Genomic DNA, 21,056 nt, shown 5'->3' with positions numbered 1-21,056 from the left:
CCAGTGCCGCCACTCCTCTAAGGCCATTTTAACGGCCAGGAGTTCTTTGTCCCCTACGTCATACCGCCTTTCCGTGGGGGTGAACCGGTGTGAAAAGTAGGCGCAGGGGTACAGCTTAGGCGGTTCCCCGACTCTCTGAGAGAGAACCGCCCCAACGCCCAAATCAGAGGCATCGGTTTCAACAATGAAAGGGAGCTCAGGGTCCGGAACCCGCAACACCGGAGCACTGGTAAAAAGACCCTTAAGCGTCTCGAACGCCTTCTGGGCTTCAGGGGTCCACGTGAATTTCCCCAACTTCTTACTAGTAAGGGCAGAAAGCGGAGCAGCAAGGGAACCAAAATTCCTGATAAATCGTCTATAGAAGTTGGCAAAACCCAAAAAGCGTTGAACCAAACGAACGGACGTGGGCACGGGCCACTGAGTAACGGCTTTGATTTTTGCGGGGTCCATAGCCAGGTGACCCTTAGCGACTATGAACCCCAAGAAGGCCACCTCGGAGACGTGGAACAATGATTTTTCCAGTTTAACGTAGAGGTGATTCTCTAATAACAACTGGAGAACGCGGCGAACATGTTGCTGATGCTCTGTGATGGTACGGCTATATATCAAGATGTCGTCGAGATAAACATAGGCGTACTCGTCCAGAGCCTCCCTAAGAACACCATTAACGAACCTCTGAAAAGCCGCGGGTGCGTTCATGAGTCCAAACGGCATGACTAAGTATTCGTAATGACCAGAGGGTGTATTGAAGGCGGTTTTCCACTCGCAACAGATTATACGCGCTCCTGAGATCTAACTTAGTATAAACCGTTGCCCGTTGAAGGGCCTCGAAGGCGGAAGACATAAGAGGCAAAGGGTGACGGTCTTTGATGGTGATCTTGTTAAGTCCCCTGTAGTCGATACAAGGGCGGAGACCCCCATCCTTTTTTCCTACAAAGAAGAAACCAGCACCAGCGGGAGAGGTAGAGGGACGGATAGTACCCGCAGCGAGCGCTTCCTGAATGTAGGTTTCCATAGCCTTGCGTTCAGGTAGTGCCAAAGAAAACAAACGCCCCCTAGGGGGAGTAGTGCCAGGTAAGAGATCGATGGCTATGTCGCAGGCCCTATGCGGGGGTAGGGAACCCGCCTTGCGCTTGCTAAATACTTCTTTTAAGTCGTGGTAAACAGCAGGGACTTTTTCTAAACCTGCTATTTCCTCTGGTTTCTCCCCGGGTTTACTGCAGCGTGGCACCAAGCACGACTGTTCGCATACTTTACTCCATCGGTTGATAGAAAGGTTGAGCCAGTCAATATCAGGGTTGTGGCGTTGAAGCCAGGGAAACCCCAAAATCAGCTGCAGTTTAGGAGCAGCGATGACATAAGGGGTGAGTGTTTCGTGATGGTTCCCTATAGTAACCGTTAGAGGAACAGTCTGGTGGGTAACATCACCTGAAGTGAGCATCTTGCCGTCTACGGCGGACACTGAGAGAGGTTTCTCTAAGGGAACCAGAGGTATGGAGAGGGAAGCTACGAGGTTGGAGTCGATGAAATTACCAGTGGCCCCTGAGTCAACGAGAGCCACCACCCGGTGTTCGTCAGAACCCCTCCATGAGACTACTACGTGGGGCATAAGACCGCAGTTGGGGACGTAAGCGCCATGACCCGTCGGTGCAACCCCATTAACTTGCCGAGTCTGCCCTTTTCCCTGAAGTTCGGGGCATTCGGCGATCCTATGACCAGCCTGGCCGCAATAGAGACACTTGCCCTCTCGTAAGCGAGTTTGTCTTTCCTGAAGAGAGAGGCGAGTGTGCCCTAACTGCACGGGCTGTTCTGAAGTTTCGCCGTTCCCCTGAGCAGTCTTGAGTACAGGAGACACTGGTTTAATACTGGACGGAGCGAACAAACGGCGGTGTTTGCGCTCCCGTAACCGATTGTCCAACCTAACTGTGAGTTCTATAGCGTCGTCTAAACCGCTGGGTGGCTCTCTGAGGGACAGTTCGTCCTTTATCTCTTCGCTTACACCTTCTGTGTATATAGCCCCCAGTGCTTCTGAACCCCAGTCGCTCTCTGCCGCCAGAGTGCGGAACTCTAATGAGTATTCTGCCACAGTTGATCTGCCCTGTCGTAAACGCAACAGTTTCGATGCGACAATACCTCCAGAAGCCGGATGAAAAAACGTCTGCCGCATAGCCCTAGAAAACCGTTCGAAAGAGGAACAGAGTTCGGGTTGATTCTCCCACACGGGTGTAGCCCACCGCAGTGCTCTCCCTGAAAGCAACGCCATCACATAAGCCACTTTTGCACGCTCGGTGGGAAAACGGGATGGCTGCTGCTCGAAAATCAGAGAGCACTGTAATAAAAACCCCCTACACTCGTTGGGATCACCACTATAACGTGCCGGAGCGGGCAATGCGGGATCTGTACGGGAATCGGCAAGCAACCCCACAGCTCCGGAGAAAACCAGAGGGCTGGCAGCTGTCACGGGCGGATCTGGCTTTTGAACCGCGAGAGAGATAGCCTGGAGCTGGGTAAGTACTTCCCGAAGAGATTGCTCGTGCCTGCCGATAGCCTGCCCTTGCATAGCGAGGGCATTCCGCACCTCGTCGGCTGACGGGTCAGCTAAGTCCATAACAGGCTGAAGTTGTTCTGTTACGCCTCGCCGCCGATCTCGGCGGTGACGCGTTGGTTTAAACGTGGTGAGGACTCAAACGCGACCCGATAAAACAAACGGCAAAAAACAGCCAAATGAAACCTCCGCGAATGCGGGAAAAAATGAAAACAAAAACCCCAGAGGAAAACAACAGAAAGACAACACGGAGAATCTCGACGTGTGTAAAGACCAGGTAAGTAAAACAAACAAAAAACACGCGGAAAGAAATACAACGCGTCCACAAAATGAAAAATGGGAAAAAACGAAAAGTACACAGAGACAAACTCGACGTGTCAGAGGGGAAGGGAAAAAATAAGAAACAAAAGAGGAAGCTATGGTAACAAGACCTATAGCTTCTACCTGGTACCTGTCAATCTGTTAACCAGAACACTGGAGAACAAACCAACGTAGAACAAAGTGGGAAAAGACAGAAGGAAACAAAAAAACAACCTGAGAACACTCAGGGTAGAAACAGGAGAACTAGAGAAACGAGAGGAAGTCCGGAGACGAGAGAAAACTGGCTTGGGCTGTGAGTGCATAGAACAACAAACAACTTCAGCAATGAGTTGCTGAAGTTGCTAGTCTTAAATAGGCTGTAGAACAGGTGCAACCTATCGGGCTTGATTGCCCCTGGTTACAGCTCGCGGGCTCCGCCTAGTGGCAGCAGGAGTCACGTGCCTGGGTCGAACCCTGACAGTGAGATCACCGTTTACACAGAACTGATACTTGGAGCTCCAGCAAGTCGTGACTTTAGACTAAATGTTTCTGCTAAATGATCAAAGAAGAATCCTTAAATGAAGGCATGTGCTGCTTTGCTCTGTTACTGAGTATAATGACCGTGACCTCAGTCCTGCTGCCCCTCACCCATCCTACACTTGGACATTGTGATCTTGGTCACTGTCATACAGCAAAGACACGGAAGGTGTGTTGTATATTTAACACAGCATTCTGTCATAATCCCCCCCCCCCAGGTAAAAATTAAGTATACTTTAATGTACTACCAATGTATTTTAATTTCAGCTAATACATTTCAAGTACATTACTTTTTTGTGTGCTTAATATAAGTACAAATAAAATATAATGGAAATGCATTAATTTCAAGTACATTTTTACCTTAGAAGTACTTCAGTGTACTTCATATAAGTACACTAATGTGAACTAATATTTAAATTGATCTTTAGTGTATTCAGAGTAAGTATACTACTTAAAAAATATTGCTGAATTATTTTAAGTGCAAAAAATATATATTCCAATGCAATAATTGCAAGTACATTTTATCTCAGCAGTACTTCAGTGTACTTCATATAAGTACACTAATTAGAATTCATATTTAAATTGATCTTTGGTGTATTCAGATAAATATACTACCCTAGTGCACGTTTGGTACATTATTTTAAAGTGTGCTTTGATGTGTTTACAAATATATACAATAAAAGTACATTTCCTTAACTGACCTTTTCTGTTTAATGTTTTGAAATACTCCACTAGTTTATCAGTAAAATAGTAAAGTGCTAAAAGTTATAAATGCATTATTCATTTTTATTTTTAAATGTAAATAATCTTTAGTTAGCTTGACATTGTCACAATATAATAACTATTTTTTGGTGCCATATAAAACCCTTGAAGAGCCATTGAAGAACCATAATTTTTAAATGTACACAACAGTACCTTTTCTACACCATGTGTGCTTTCTCATTATTTACAAAAGAAGGCTTAGTAATGCTCAAGAGTTTGCAGTCTTTGGAGAGTGTTCAGTAGCCTTAAGGCATATTGTCACGTTGTGGGGGGGCCCCCTACCGGTCGCCCCCGGTTACAGCGGCAGCGGTCCTGTTTTTGGTCACGTGATGTTCGTCCCTCAGGTGGGCGGGACCCGTGATCCGTCTCACCTGAGGGTCGTTTGTTCGTCTATATATGTCTTGTCTTTGTACCAGTTGACTGCTGGTTATTATTTCCATAATCTGGAACCATGCACGGGTTTTTGGTTTGCACACTTTCTATTAAACCATCCTATTTCCCTGAGACTTGGCGTGATCGCTTCCTTTTTAGTTGCTCACACCTGCCCGTCACAGAATAACCAGCCACCTTTCGGAAGCCGCCAGTCTCCTTTGCTTTCTCCTTCATTCGTGGTCATGTCTCGTGGTAAGTGTTTGTCTACGTGCTGTGTGTTTGTCGTGTATTGTCAGAGAGTGTGTTGAGTCTGTCCCCACTCGTCCCGCCGTGTTTAACTGTTGTTTGTGTAAAACCCGTAAAATCACACGGCGGTGACTAGAGCTGGGGACCAGTAGACTCCGCTCTCGCCCAGCGAAACTACCGGTGCCTCACATTGTGCACGTCCGTTGTCTGTTATCGTCTGTATATGTGTGTGTGTGTATGTACGTTGTAGTGTTTTGTTTTAATAACGACGCGGACGTGTGTGAGTGTGCCGTGGTGTGTGTGTTTCGCTGGTGGTGTTCGTGTGTGTATGTAGTCGGGTCCACCGGTGCGTGCCCCACGCTAGACCGCGTTAGAGGCGAGGGTCTCTCGGCGCCTTTTGCCTCGCTCACCTGATATCCCGTGGTGACGGGGGTGAGCGACTGCGAGCCCGAGAGACGCGTCGCTGTGGGCGTGACGCGTAAGCCGCTCGCGTATAGCTCTCTCTCCAAAGATCTGCGGATCCCGTTGGGAGAACGGTGAGAGAGAAAGAGCTGGAGTGGGCGCGTCGCGCTCCACAGAGCGCGCGCATCGGTGGGTCCTGTCCGTTTGTTAGTGTTCTCTGTCTTTGCGTGTTCGTTTTGTCCTAGAGTGTAGCGTGCTTTGTTTTATGTAATTCCTCTCTTGCGCCCCTTTTCACTGTGTGTGGGGAGGGGTCCATTTGAGGTCCCGTGCCACTGGATGTGGCACGGAGGGCATCTTGGGTGCGTCAGTGTTATATGTTGTGTTTGTGTTTTTTGTTTTGTTATTCCCCAGAGGGGCCCCCCCTAAATATGTTTTTGGGGGGGAGCTATGGGGTTCCTGAGCCACGGCATGTGGCTCAGAAGGCGCTGCTCCTTAGGGAGAACTGGCCTTTGGGAGGGACCCCTGAGCAGGGAGGAGCCCCTGTACCCCTTTGTAGGCTGAGGATGCCTGGGGTGTATGGACAGGGTGTCTCCTCATGCCAAGAAGGGGTCCCCTCCCCCCTGGGTATAAGGGGGTGCAAAGGTCAGGGCAGTGCACGTTATGTGTTGTATGTTGTCTGTGTGCGTGTGTGTGTGATGTGTTGCAGGTCACTCCTGGAGGTGGACTGCGGCACTCCCGGACCTAGTGGGGTCTCCAGGCGGAGACCCTCCCCTTCAAGCTCGGGGTGACCAGCGTGTCCCTGATGTGGATTGCCAGGGCCCTGGTCTCTGGCGCTCCTGGGTTGGGTGGAGGAGTCCACCATGCGATGAGGGGCCCCGGGAGGGGTTCACTCCCCAGGAGTCTGGGGTGACCCCTAGCGAAAGGGCAGGGGTCAGCTCCGAGCGAGGAGGTAGGTTCGGGAGGTGGTTGGTAGAAGCCGTGGCCGCACCCCAGTGTGGCGGCCTGCACACATCCACACCTATGACGTTTGTTGGGCCATGTGCTCCCGGTCCGCACACAGCGGCCGGTTAGGGCGCGAGGGCCCTGTGACCGACCGGGGCGTGGTTATCGTCTTGTTGACGGCCCAGTCGATCCAGGGTCCCGCCCAGGAGGCGAGCTAACCTGTATGTGTTTTTATGTTTCAGCTCCAGGACTGCAGGGAACGGGTCCCTGCCTGGTCTGCGTCCTGTGACGAGGAGCTTGTGTTTTGTGTTTCAGCTCAGGACGGCAGGGAACGGGTCCCTGTCTTGTCCCCTGGAACCATGCACGGGTTTTTGGTTTGCACACTTTCTATTAAACCATCCTATTTCCCTGAGACTTGGCGTGATCGCTTCCTTTTTAGTTGCTCACACCTGCCCGTCACACATATCTTGATTACATTGACATGCAGTCCATAATTCTGGCTACTGATAATGTTTTGCAAGGGGATTTCTTATAGTTCTTCAGTTACTATTTAATCTCTCTCTACATTGTTTGGGAGAGGAATAACATACATAGCCTACTGCTGTGCAAAGCGTTGTATTTTTCTCCAAAAATCTCGTGTATAGTATCTTAAACGTCCTCGTTTGATTTCAACCAATCACTTTAAAGATATACAGAGAGCCAATTACAGTAGAGTGTGTTCACGTGTGTACTTAGGAAATATCTGTTAACTACATTTCTATTTGTTTAAATATTTTTTTCTGTATAGTCTGTCTCAGAGCCGTAGAAAGAGAGAGTTGCGACACTCCCATAGACTCCTATTGTAATTCAGGAATGCGGAAGTAAACGTGCCATGGGGAGACCAATAGTTGCAAACATGCTATAGTTCCAGCATTGAACTGCGTATATTTGAAGCATTTCCGCGGCAGTTTTTCTGGTAAGTTAATGAATTATTCATCGTTTCCTATATAATCCTCCATAAATGTGATTAGTATTACTGTTATAGTTAAGTGGTCACTTGTTGTTGTTTATTTCTGCATTTTAAATGCCTTTAGCTTAAATTACACTTTGCTAGCATTAGCTATGTTATTAAAAGCAGGAATCACTTAGCGGTACATTAGCCTCAGAGTATTCAGTCATTAGGATAATTGTTAAATTCAGTAATACCTATATAGATTTGATCATATTGTAATTAATGGTAACTATCTGAAGTAGAAAAGATGGTTGGATTGTAGTGAAGTTGTCACGTTGAGGACCCCGGCCCCTCCCTTTTGGGCGTGTGTATACGTTGTCCACGTGCTTTGTCTGCGTCAGTGGGACTTCATGGTGAGGGTTATGTCGTGTGAATAATGTGTCTCACCTGTGAATCATCTCGTAATCACGTGGGGCTAATGTGGTCTGTCTATTTAATGTGCGCTCGCGCAGTGTCCTGTGCTCGTCGTTGTCTAAAGTCTGCACGTTGTGTGAATCGTGTGTGTTGCTCGTGCGCTATTGCGCAATCTCTTTGTTATTAAAGTGACATCTGCCTGGAAAGCAAGGATTCCTGTGTCTCGTCCTTCGCCCTGCCCGCGCGTCACAGAAGTTACTCTTTGGTTGATTAATTAATTAGCTAGTGTTTCAGTGACAGGTAATAAAACCAGCAGCTTGTACATGGATGACCACTATTTATACAGGATGCAACAATCAACAGGTCTATATATAATCTCAACACAATTTAGTAACACATTTATTTTATTTCATTACGTATGATGCTTAGGATTGTCATTACCATCATAACATTTAAAATATTTTTTTTAGGCCAGTGGTGTGATGATCAGACCAGTGGAGCAATGTAGATTGGTGATTACTGCAGTAACTGGTGGAGTGGGGATGAGAAAAACAGATCCTCCATACCTACTGAAGTTTAAGTACCACTGGGTGGGCAGGACATTTGTAGGAGTTAAAGTCAGACCAAGCACATTCATGGTAACAATGAAAGTATTTGATGGGGGTGTATTTCCAGGTGTTACATGGCTTTGCTGGCTTTTCTTAGCCATTTTCATCTGGCTTTTACTTCCAAAATGCCCAGTTTTGGACAGTGTGTGTTTTTTCCTCTCAGCTTGGATGTGCTTTGCTGCGATTCTCAACCTCAGCCTGATGTATCTGTTAGCTATTTTTTGTTTAACATCATGGCATGAGGGAAGCCTACTGTCTAAGAGCCTAGCCTCTATCTCCATTAAATGTTTTGCATTAGGGAGTGCCATAAGTGAGGCACTGGTCCTAGTTCGAAACAATTGCTCGATTTTCCGAACTAGATCAAAAGCCACCTGTGATGGCCGACAAAGTGCACCTGACTTGAATTCCTTTAACTTTAGTAAAATACTGTGCTCTTCTTCAGGGCTCTCGTTTCTGTGCTTAATTGCAATTTGACATTCATTACAAATTTTGGAATATTTGATTACTTGATTCACAATGTAGCCTGTCAGATGATAGAGAGCACAGGTCTCCATTTTTGTGTAGTCAGGTGAGGGTGTAGTCACAGGGTTGTGCTCCAACAGGTCATCCACTCTGATGCCAGGACTGGGAAATTCCTCTTTAGCATCCAGGAAGTCTGCCAATAGGCTACTGTCATCCTCCTGATAGCTTCCTGATTTTAGTGTAATAAGAAACTGTCCAACTGATATTGATCTTAGTGCCTGGTGAAACTCTACAGGAGTTGGGACTGGATTCCTCTGTCTTATGCAGCTAAACAGGTTTTCAAGACAGTCTTGTGTACACCTGCTTGTCAACACAAAAAAAGTGTCCCTGGGTCAGCATGTCTTCTTGTATTGACAATATTGTGGATGTTGCCATAATGATGTTATTTTAGTGTTGTAATGTGGCTAATGAATTAATTTATGTATTTAATGATGTTATTTTAGTGTTGTAATGTGACTAATGAATTAATTTATGTATTTAATTATGTTATTTTAGTGTTGTAGTGTAGACTACAGAATAAATCTATGTATTAAATGTTAAATGTGTTTTTAGTGTTGTTTTGTGGACTAAATAAATCTATGCCTGAACCTTTAATGGTGCAGGCTGCTTCAACAGGCTATTTGTAACTCTAGTTTTGTTCAAAGATACTATAATATATATATATATATATATATATATATATATATATATATATATATTTTTTTTTATCAAGTTGTTAGTATGTGGAAAATGATAATTAATGCATATTATGTTGTAATATTTACCAGAAATACGGTAACCCCTGATGTCTTTCACGCTTATAACCATTCAGTGCTCGTGTTTGATTGGAACTATACGGGCCTCCATGAACCACGTGACCTCTGAGCGGCGAGATCACAGTGTGTCGCAACTCTCTCTTTCTACGGCTCTGGTCTGTCTTATAGACAATTTTCTGTGCGAGTTAGATGTTTTCTAGATATTTTACAAGTGGTGAGCATTTTTCCCATCATCCTTCAAGTTACTCTTTAGGCGCAATGCTTCAGTCCCTCAGCCACAGCTGCAAGTGTATCAGAAGGTCGGGTATAGTTCGGGGAATATTTCCAGTAGAAAATGGCACCGTTTAAGTTCGGAATATTTGATTTCACGGACAAATCAGTTCATGTCGAAAGTACTGACATTGTGACACTCCAGTACACAAAGCAGCTTGTTCAGGTATTAGCAAGGCCGGATCTTTCGATCGACGACGGGTGGATTGACGTGTACCAGGCTAACAGGAAAGACCAGGGCTCTCAAGTCTCACGCATTGAGCGTGTGACACACGCATTTGACCGTCTTCACACGCTCACATGCCACACTTCCGATTTCACATGGCGAGAAAAAAAAATGTAGTTTATTTACCTCCGATCCAAATCTATGTCGCCCTCCACTGGCAATCGATCGCGATATACAACCCCCCCCCCCCCTCCCTGCTCAACAACTTACGTTCGCCACCCCCCATCAACAACTCACGTTCGCCACACCCCGTCAACAACTCTCACACTCTGACATGAATCCAAAACTTGAGAGCCCTGGGAAAGACCCACAAAAGAAGGTGGCCGCAAAACTGCTCTTACTAGGAGGTATGTATTCTCATAAGTGCATACCTGTATGCATCTAGTCTTCATACCTATAGACATACCTATTCTGAGACTAAAATAGCGAGCGAGGTAAACTATCTCGTATGAGTGAGCGGTTTTCCTTGCGCGAAGTGATTTTCCTCGCTCGCGATTTTTGTTTTGGAATTGACACCACACACACCATAAAATAGTTGAATGGATATGCTTTCTACGATAACCTACCTAGATAATATTCTACGTGAGAATATGTCACTCCTGCCATGAAATGTACTCCCGTTGGAAGTTGCGTTTGGTCGGCCAAAGCTTCCGTGTTTTGCAGTAAAGATACATGCAACGTTTTACAATTGCTTCAAGAAAACGTTCGTTTATAATTGTGTGCACAGCTTAGAAAACACGAAGGATTTTTTAAATGGCAGACAAAAAAATCCACCCGTTCTTAAAACTAAGAGCGGTGCTTCTCGTGGTTGGGTACACACGAGAAGCACTATAAACTCCATTTTACTTGAAGTAATTATACTTGTAAAGATAAATTATACTTGCCCCCCACCCCCCAACCAATGAATTAACTGTGATTAACCACACGTTTAATTTCACAGCCACACCCAGGCCTGATTACATATATATAATATGGTAGAAAGGAATAGGTTTGTTACTTTACTAATGACTACCTGTAAATACCTTGCTTTATATGTAATTACGTTTTTATGGAAACTTGACAAAGTTACTGAAAAGACATGCTGTAAATATTTTGTCTTACCTTTTATGTTTGATATTCACAGACAACTATAAGGTCTTGATAGAGAAAAAAAGGCCTTTCTTAGGAATGAGGACATGTAGATGATGGCAGCTGAGAAGAGAGGGGTTGCACAGTGTACCACCTCAGTAGATGGAAGCAAACCAAAGGTTGATATTGCTTGTTATAATGGTTCCTACAGTCTCAGAGTCAGTAAAATGTAATTAAAAGTAACTTGCCAACAAATGTACACTGACAAAAATTCAGAATTTGAGACTGTCATGTTGAACCGTACGTATAGACTAGGTTAGTTGATTGATTAACTTGGAAGGGTTAGGAATGTTTTTAGGGGTGCCCCCGCAGCCCGGTTATAAATTGGAAGCAGTTGTAAATGAGTAAGATCCCAGGCTTTTTTTTTGTACTTAGGGAGTGACTAACGTGCATTGTTATAATTATAATTTATACAGAATCTGTGTCATGGGGCAAGTGAAGAGGAGAGTGTCCAGGGAGGTCCATCATAAACATGCATCAGGAAGTGATGCCCTGAAAGGTATCTATAAAAATGAGTGATTTGTGTTTTGTTGTTCAGCATTGTACTTGTTGGAGTATTATCTGGAACATGTCTGACCGATCTGTCATGTACCCATTTTATGCAGAAATACCAACCCTGGTCAAGTGTGTTAAAGAACGTATTATAAGCATGAAGAGAATGCCACCTGCCATCGACACAGATGGTTCTGGTTCCTCCAGTCCTGCTCCAGAAATGGTATGTTGTACAATCATGGGAAACAATAAGTACTGGATTTTTATGGTTTGGTTTTAAATGTTAGGACATAAAAGTATCTGGTCCATAGGTGATAAAATTAGGAAAATAAAATCTCAGATGATCAATAACATGACAAATTACACCAAGTTATTATTTACAAAAAACTGCAAAAGGGCAGAAGCGGTGTGTGTAAATGAAGTACACCACATGAATCAATGAGCATTTAACAACCTGAAGAAATCTTTTTTGAATGATTTTAGCAGTCTCACATCATTCAGAAGGAATGTTGGGACACTGTTCTTTGCACGTTTACGTTGCTTTAGTTCATTGAGGTTTGTGGGCATTTGTTTATGCACAGTCCTGCCATTTTAATTGGGTTGAGGTCTGTAGTTTGAGTGGCTATTGCAACATCTTGGTTCTTCTCTTTTTTTAGCCATTCTATTGTTGGTCTATTTGCTGGTGTGCTTGAGATCATTGTCCTGTTGCATGACATAGTTTTGGCCAAACTTAATTCCTAAATGAAAAAGGTAAAGGTGCACTTAATTTTTCATGTACCGATTTAGCAGTTTTGCATATTTTTAATGAATAATGACACAGTAATTTGTGATAAGGTGTTGTTCATCATAGGTTGTGTTTTTTTAAATGTGATGACTTTCTAAGCGGATGTTTTATGTCCTGTTACATAAATCCATAGAAAATTAAAGAGGATGTAAATATATTTTCTGGACACAGATTTTCCTGGGCAACACAAGGGTGCAGGTCAGCAAAAGCTGCTTCCGAAGATTAAACTGGACAAGAATTACACTGTTCACCCAAGAATTAGCCATGCTTCTTTTTGGAAGGGATGTGTTGGCTTCCTCAAGTCTAACTGGAAATTCATCACTTGGAACACCAAAGGATTAGTTAGACCCGGAAAAGCTGAGTGCCCTTGTTGGTATGTATTTTTGATTTTTCTTCTTCATTTTGGTGTTTTTATAATGACCAACTATGGTTCTAGAGAGCTACCTCCCTCAGAGCCTAGTTACAACCACACTTTGCTACAAAGTTTTGATTTAAGTAAGGAGCAGGATAGCCTATTGGATACAGGACGGAACTAAACTCTGCAAGAAGGTAGCTCTCCAGAACCAGTGTTTTTAGACCATTTGAGATAACCAGTGAACTGAATAAATCTACAATAAATCTACAAAAAAGGTAGTACTATGCCTATGAATTAGCACAAACCATTTTGAGAAGGCTGGCTGTTGAGAAGACGTTTGGCTGTTTTACCATTCTGCAAACAAATCTTAAAAAAAAAATGCGAACACAACAGAACTGCCTGCTACAGGACATGCAATTGGGATAACTCTAACCTTAACCCTAACCCTAGCCTGTTCCAATGCCTGAGCTATTGTCAAAGCAGTTTTAGTCATTTGAATGCATTGTATTAATACTCATTACTTGTCACTTGTTTATTTAGTTTTTATAATGTATAATTTGTGGTATATGCCTTACAAAGTTCACAAGCATTATTTATCATTTTGTTATTTTCTTTTTGTACTGATGCTGTACTTTTGGAGTTTCCTGGTACAAGTGTGTCAGAAGTGAGAGCAGCCATTAGAAGAAAATGCAATAATGAGAGTTTTGTGTACAAAAAGAAACAGTAGAAAATGTAGTGTTGTTATGTAGTTATGTAGTTATTAAGTTATGTTTTGTTTATGTAAATTTTGTGAATTTGACACAGAACTGTTCTGAATACAAGAGCAACTGTTTAGGTTTCTGTTTGGATCTTATATACAGCACTACAAGCTACACTTCACCGCACTTGTCTGTGCTGTAATTCAGTATATCTAAAAGGTTTGGTTATTGTGGAAATACACAAAGCATTTTATAAGTCAATAAAAACACTTTAAAATATATATGGACATTGTGTTTAATGTGATGTAATTAGTTAAATTCAACACCTAACACACAGTAGAGCTGTCCCGCAGGTTAAAAAAGTACACCAAAGTACACTTACATTTATATTTTGTAATGCATTTATGATAAATGTGCTATTGTGTAATAAATATGTTCTTGCGTATTTAAAATATTCTTTGTTTCAACTAAAATACATTGGAAGAAAGTATACTATAGATGCACTTAAATAGACTTAGTGGTGTCTCAACATAGTACAGTTGAGTATATTTAGTTATATTTAAGTACAATTTTAGTAGTAATAAAACATGCATACAGTACACTTAAGTACAAAGTTAGTATGTGAAAATAGCACATTTTCAGTATATTTATCATGATGCACTGAAAGTGCACTAAAATTAAGTATATTTCAGTACACTTTTTTTGCCTGGGAGAAAGTATATTATAGATGCACTTAAATAGACTTAGTGGTGTCTCAAAATAGTACAGTTGAGTATATTTAGTTATATTTAAGTACACACTTAAGTACAAAATTAGTATGTGAAAATAGCACATTTTTATATTTATCATGATGCACTGAGTATATTAAGTGCACTTAAATTAAGTATATTTCAGTACACTTTTTTTTTTGCCTGGGCCTTTACATTACAGCCTCTTCCTGGTACTCTCCTCAAGAACACAAAACACATTCAAGTGTGATTACATATTTGTCTTCCTGTTTTTTGTACTTTATTTGTGTGTTTTGTTGAAAGACAAGTTAAAGATGTTCTGCCCTGAAACTTGGTATAGGGTTTGGCCTCTCCTGTGTCCTGCATGATCGTCCTCGTCGTCATCCTGCTCCTCCTCCTCCCCACCGTAGTCTACAGTGGGCGCGGAGCACACCGACGGAGGGTAGTCTTCCTCGTCGTCATCCTGCTCCTCCTCCTCCCCACCGTAGTCTACGGTGGGCACGGAGCACACTGACGGAGGGTAGTCTTCCTCCTCCTCCTCCCCCTCTTCAGAGTCCTACTCTCCGAACTCGCTCTCTGGGGTGGTGGATGTGGAGGCACCGATAACACATGAGCCCACTCTCAGAGGCGAGAGGGCGCGGGAAGGAGAAGGGTGTCGCTCCCTCCAGATGCGCACCACGCCCTCGCGCATGGTCTCCGCCAGCTCGGGGTTGCGGCTCTCGCACTCCCGAGCTGTCGCCAGCTGGTAAGCATACACCGGGTCCTTCTCCAGCTCCTCGACCGTCGGTGTGGCTTTGTGGCGCGGGGAGGAGTCCTCTTCCTCTCCTCACTCCTCAGGATAGGGAGGCTCCTCCTCCAACTTGTGGACGCCCACCCACAGGGGCGAGAGTTCCCGGGACGAAGAGGGATGCTTCTCCCGCCACGCCCATACCGCCTCCTCGCGATAATAAGCAGCCTTCTCAGGGGAGGAGGTCTCTCGAGCGGCGCACAGCATGTATGCACATACCGGGTCTGACTCTAGCAGCTCCAGCGTCGGCGTGTCGTTGCGGCGCTGGGGGGAGGAAGATGCACGGTGGTGCCTTTTGCTGGGGCGTTGGCTTTTCTGTGGCCGGGTCGTGTAGCCTGGCATCTTCAGGTGTCTCTTGGTGGCTCGTCGTTCTGTGACGCGTGGCGGAGCGGCGAAGGACGAGACACGGAATCCTTGGCGGCTATAAACATCACTTTTATTTTAGAAAAATAAGCGCTTTAAAGCGCACGGAGAACATGTAATACACACAGACGTGTAACTTTAGACAACGATGAGCACAGGACACTGCGTGAGCGCACATTAAATAGACAAACCACATACACCCCGTGTGATTATGAGATGAGCCACATGTGAGACGGATTTCACAAGACACAACCACACCCACAGGGATCCACAGACACAGACGAGTACACGTGGACAACGTAAACACACACCCAAAAGGGAGGGGCCGGGGTCCTCAACGTGACACTTTGCAAGTTTGAACATATATTAAAGGTAAAGAAAAATATGTAAAGAAAAAAATTATGAAAATATATAAAACGGTCTTTATATGGTAATATTGCAGTTCTTTAGAATATTACACAAAGTTCCGTTAAATTATGCTGAGTTACGATAGTTTACAACTATTGTTTATGTTTATGTTTTGGGTAGTATGCCGGTAGTATAGCCTGACAGCAGAAGGAAGAAACGAGCTACGGTATCGTTCCTTTGAGCAACGTGGATGGAGAAGTCTGTTGCTAAAAGAGCTGCCAAGTGCGGCCACGGTTTCATGCAGTGGGTGATCGCTGTTCTCCCTTAGATGACAGCTTGGTCATTTTTTTTTTTTTTTTTTGTATTGTTTGTTAGTTTGCGTATTTTGGTTTTTGCATCTGGAAAGCGTCCTTGAGCATCTTGAAAGGCGCTATACAAATGGAACTTATTATTATTATTATTATCATCCTTCTCTCCCCCACTGCTTCCACAGAGTCCTGTGTGCAGCCCAGAACGGAACTCGCCTTTCTGATAATTTTGTTGCAGTAATACTGCTGCCCCAGCAGACAACACCATAGAAAATGGCAGATGCTACCACAGACTCATAGAAATGGTTCAGAAGAGACCCCTGTATTCCAAAAGAGCGAAGCCTTCTTAACAGATAGAGTCTGCTTTGGCCTTTCTTGTACAGGGCCTGTGTATTGTCCGACCAGTCCAGTTTATTATTGAGGTGAACACCCAGGTATCTATAGGAATTAACAGTCTCTATGTTCAGGCCAGCTGCTCCCCCTTCGTGCCATCTGCTCCCACAGCCACCGAGGATGAGGAGGTCAGCCCTCCGTCTTCTGTGTCCTCTGCTCCTACGGAGTACTACGGTGAGGAAGATGAAGAGGTCAGCCCCCATCCATCCATTTGCTCTGTCCCCACCGAGTACTACGGTGAGGAGGAAGAAGACGTCAGCCCCCCTCCATCCGTTTACTCGGCCCCCACCAAGTACCAGTGTTGCGAATAACGCAGTTAAAAATAACGGCGTTAGGTAACGGTGTCATTTTGTCAGTAACGGGATAATACAATAATTACTTTTCCTGTTGTTACAACGCCGTTGACGTTACTGGTCGTTAAAAGCGGTGCGTTACTATATATTGATATACTAACAGTAATCCGAGCGGACCGCTGCCCAGGCTAGTGAGGAGTAACAGATCTCGATAAGTCACAGTTATCGGTAGGGTTGCCACCTGTCCCGGTTTTCCCGGGACTGTCCCGGTTTTCACGTCGCTGTCCCGGTTTTCCCGGGCTGTCCCGGTTTTTACACGCGCACCGAAACACTCCAGTGACACGACACAAACGGAGAAGAGGCAGAAATGGCGAGTCAGGAGCAAGCCGAAGAAAAATTTGCATTTTCAAGGTGGCGATATAAACATTATTTAAGAAAATACTTGAAGTTCCTGAATGTCTACCAGACTGGGTATTGTTAAGTTTACTTCTGTTGTGAACAAACCAGTTGTCTCAGGTTGAGAAAATTTTATTTAATTTGATAGATGTAAATGCACTATATATAGTGTAACTGTTTACTTTTGCTTTTATTTTTTACAAAGATTTGGGATTTTAAAGGATTTTATCCTGCACTGGTCTGTGGATGTGCAATAAATATCAAACGTTAAACACCTTTCTGATCTACTCATTTCAACTGACTGTAAAAACTGCTTTTTCAAGAAAATCCTTATTCATTGGCATATAACTTTTTTTTACTGTTACGCAAATAGTTACTTTCCCTAGTAACGAGTTACTTTTATTATAGAGTAATTCAGTTACTAACTCAGTTACTTTTTGAACAAGTAGTGAGTAACTATAACTAATTACTTTTTTAAAGTAACGTTCCCAACACTGCCGAGTACTACGGTGAGGAAGATGAAGAGGTCATCTCCTGCATCTGCCTGCGGCCCTAGGGGGTTCGCACCGCTGGCCGCGCTCCCGCTGGCCGCGATCTCTTGGCTGCCAGTGCCAGTGTGTGTGTCGATCCCAGTGTTTCTCCCTAATCCCCTTTTCCCTCTTGTGCCTTTGTGTTTAATGTTCCTGTGTGTGAGTTCATGACTGTGCCTGTGTTTAATGTGTTTTCCCCTGTCTTCTCAGGGTGGGTGTTCTAGAGGAGTTCGCAGCAGGCCCTGCCATTGGGGGAGACGGCTCTCGGAGGCTTGTAGTTCCGGCGGCTCCGGGTCTGCCCGTCGGTGTAGGTTTGGGGCCTTCCAGCTAGGCGGGACACTCCGGGAGTAGCGGGCCCCTGGTGGGGGGGCTCTCTCATGGAACAGCTCCGGACCCTTGCTTGTCCGGAGCTTGGGTGTGTGTTTATGTCGTCTGCATCTGGTTATGTCCATGTTTGTAGTTCTGTGGGTGTGGGTCGTTTGTGAGCGTGTTCATTGTTCTCAACAGTGTTGGGTAAGTTACTTTAAAAATGTAATTCGTTACAGTTACAAGTTACCTTGTTTAAAATGTAATTGTAGTGTAACTTTTCGATTACTTTTAAAAAGTAATGTAATTAATTACTTTTGGATTACTTTTGATTACTTTAAGGTTTAAATTAGTATTGACTCATGTTCAACATTTAATTTTTGAGAACTGACAGTGTAAACCTTAAGAGTACTAAGCTGAGAGGGAATTGCTGACAGGCAATCACAGGAGGTCCACAAGAAGAGATGCCTGCACCAGGCATGTAAGATTCTCAGACTCCTATCATCAGGCAATACTCTTTTCTGCTCCTCCCCCAGGCTCTACCATTTTCACAGTTGTGTGCAGACTAACACAAGCAGGTTCAGAAACCACTTCTTTCCCACAGAGGTAACCTTATTGAACTCTTCCATTCTTTCCTTCCCCTCTATCCATACTTTACCATCCACACAACATCTGTAGTGTTCCTCTTCAATTCACATCTGTATAGTTCTATCTACAGTGGTATAAAATAATCTGTAGGCCTATATCATCTGTATGATTCCATTTGTATTTATCACATTTATTGCATACTTTAGCATTAAATTTAATTTAAATGTATTGCTTGTCGAACGGTAGGTCTAAGATAGGTCCAATGATACCAATTGGGTAGGTTTGGTCGTGTCATAGACATCAACAAACGTTTTTCATGCATCAACACCAAACAGTCATAAATATTAAATTGATAACATCTGTCATTGTATATAATAGTCATGTAGGATTCCAATGAATACCTGTTTAGGACTTTTAAACAGTTAATTTGGTTAGCCTGTAAATCAAGCTAGCATGCTAAAGGACAAACACATTCAAGTGAATGGTAGTATGGAAACGACAGTGTTTGACAGTCAGAATACCTTGCTGTTAGCTCGCTTACAACCTCAATAGTGATTGCCTTCTGATCGGAAATAAACCTCCAAACTCCAAAATTTACACAAAGGCTTGGCGTAATCACAAATAGTTGCCGATTGTGGCACGTGGTTCACATTTATTGACAGCACATGTAGCGCAGGCGGATGGCCTGTTTTCCCTGCATGCTTCGTCTATCAGTGAGTTGCACTTACCTGAGGGTACTTACTTACCTCACTTACCTCTAAATGTTTCCTTAGGTTTGACATTGATTGCTTCGACGTGGACAACTTCTTGATAGCCTGCAAACACTGCTTGCATTGGACAGTTAAATTTGAGCCATTTTCACCAATGTATGGGAAATGCTCCTTAAATTTCCAGTGCTTGAAGGTATCTGTCATTATTGCTGCTTGAGCTGAAATTGAACCGCGCGCTTGCTGCTCCAGCACAGAAACAAGCGGGAAATTGTGATATAGGGCGCAAAGCAATAAAAAATAGAACTAAATATTTCGCAAAGGTTTTTGTTTATATATTTTTTTATGTAACTAAAATTGTAATTCTTAATATTTCCAGAAGTAACTGTAACTGAATTACATATTTTCTCATTGTAACTGTGACCATTTAAAATTACACTTTTTTTGCAATTAAATTACGTAACGTTACATGTAGGGCTGGGTATCGATTCAAATTCCAAGAATCGATCCGATTCCGATTCTGAAGATTAAGAATCGATTTATTTCGATTTAATCCGATTTAATCGATTCGATCCGATTCGATCCAATTCAGGGTTTAGTGTTATTAAAAATTATTTGAGCTGTTTCCTGACTATGTACAGAAGCAACATGTTAAAACTAGTATTATATCAATATTAATCAGCAAATAGTTACTGATAGTTGGTAGTTACTGATGGCTGGAAAACTGGTGAAAAGGGTCATCATAAATTTACCTTCAAGAAAGGTAATCCAGGACAATAAACAGAGGGCATCTTTGAGGTGTCTATATCTGCAACAGTGGACTCCTACTGGGACACTAACCAGTGCATTATTATTATGATTGAAATAATTAAGAAGTCACCCAAAAGCTGTTGCTACCAAATGCATTTTTATTTTTAAAGTGCTCACACTTAATAAACTGAAAGTATAAAATGTAAACGTGTATTTTTCTTTAAAGTGAGATTATAAGAACAGAACTGTCACGTTACGGTCCCCGACCCCTCCCTGTTGGGCGTGTGTTAACGTTGTCTGCGTCTGTGGATCTCCGCGGGTGCGGGTGCGTCTTGTGATAATCCTCACCTGTGGCTCGTCTCGTCATCACGTGGGGTTTATGTGGTTTGTCTATTTAATGTGCGTTCGCGCAGCGTCCTGTGCTCGTCGTTGTTTGAGTCACACATGTTCTATGTAAACGTGTTTTATGTGCGCTGTCTGCGCTTCGGTAAATGTAATAAACGTAACGATTTGGAAGTGCAAAGGATTCTGTCTCGTCCATCGCCTTGCGCCCAACGTTACAAGAGCATTTTTAACTTTTTTAAACTGTAAAAACACTGGGTAAACTGTCAGTAACATGGACTAACTGTAAATAGTCACTGACACTGGATAAACTGTCCTTCTGTTTTTAGATTGCCGATTTGACTATCGTCGTTACCATCACTGTCCGATGCCATGTTGTTTTACAGTTAGTTAGACCGAGCGCGCCTGCGTGAATTCAGTGACGAGGCGGGGGTAAAAGTTAACTAAAAAATCGATCTTTGGACGTACGAATCGATTATCAGATCATCATATGCGAATCGATTCTGAATCGGAAAATCGATTTTTTCAACACAGGCCTAGTTACATGTAACTCTTTACTCCCCAACACTGGTTCTCAAATGCGCCTCATCGCGTGATTACTGGGGATTGTGTAGATCGTCTATTTAATGTGCGTTCGCGGAATGTCTTGTGCTCGTCGTTGTCTAAAGCTCATGCTTGTATGTGTGCACTTTAAATGTAAGTACTTGTGAGTACTGTGTGCTACTCACGCTGGACTCCACTGTTGTTGTCTATTAAAAGTTTGTTTCATCACAACGTGCTTCGTCGTACTTGCCTCCTCCACCCACACAGACAGACAAGCACACATGAACACACACCAACATGCCCAAAGGAGTAAGGGGCTGTACCATGACAAGATCAGAAATAGTTTGAATTTTTAAATCTGTGATTATTATGTGGGGTTAATGTT

General features: G+C 43.6%; 1 protein-coding gene and 1 long non-coding RNA gene across 4 annotated transcripts in view; one reads left to right on the top strand and one right to left on the bottom strand.

Moving 5' to 3' along the window:
- The window catches only part of LOC143525432 (uncharacterized), a 19,969-nt gene extending 8,936 nt beyond the window's left edge, over positions 1 to 11,033 (bottom strand). The window contains exon 1 of the mRNA XM_077019454.1: positions 10,934 to 11,033. The gene's annotated coding sequence lies outside the window, so the exon portion shown is untranslated. The remainder of the gene's footprint in view (positions 1 to 10,933) is intronic.
- On the top strand, positions 10,040 to 21,056 carry LOC143525837 (uncharacterized). 3 transcript variants are annotated; one of them, XR_013133759.1, is made up of 7 exons: positions 10,040 to 10,179; positions 11,377 to 11,459; positions 11,566 to 11,675; positions 12,109 to 12,202; positions 12,408 to 12,609; positions 17,646 to 18,347; positions 19,103 to 21,056. It is a non-coding gene; the product is annotated as an uncharacterized LOC143525837 (long non-coding RNA). The 3 variants fall into 3 exon arrangements; XR_013133752.1 differs by lacking the exon at positions 12,109 to 12,202 and having other exon boundaries at positions 17,646 to 17,948; positions 18,278 to 18,347; positions 19,103 to 21,054; XR_013133742.1 differs by lacking the exon at positions 12,109 to 12,202 and having other exon boundaries at positions 19,103 to 21,053.

The sequence above is a fragment of the Brachyhypopomus gauderio genome, chromosome 1 (assembly GCF_052324685.1).
Source record: "Brachyhypopomus gauderio isolate BG-103 chromosome 1, BGAUD_0.2, whole genome shotgun sequence".
NCBI classification, from domain to species: Eukaryota; Metazoa; Chordata; class Actinopteri; order Gymnotiformes; family Hypopomidae; genus Brachyhypopomus; species Brachyhypopomus gauderio.
Note: the sequence above shows the minus strand (reverse complement) of the source record. Positions and strands in the feature narration are given on the sequence as shown.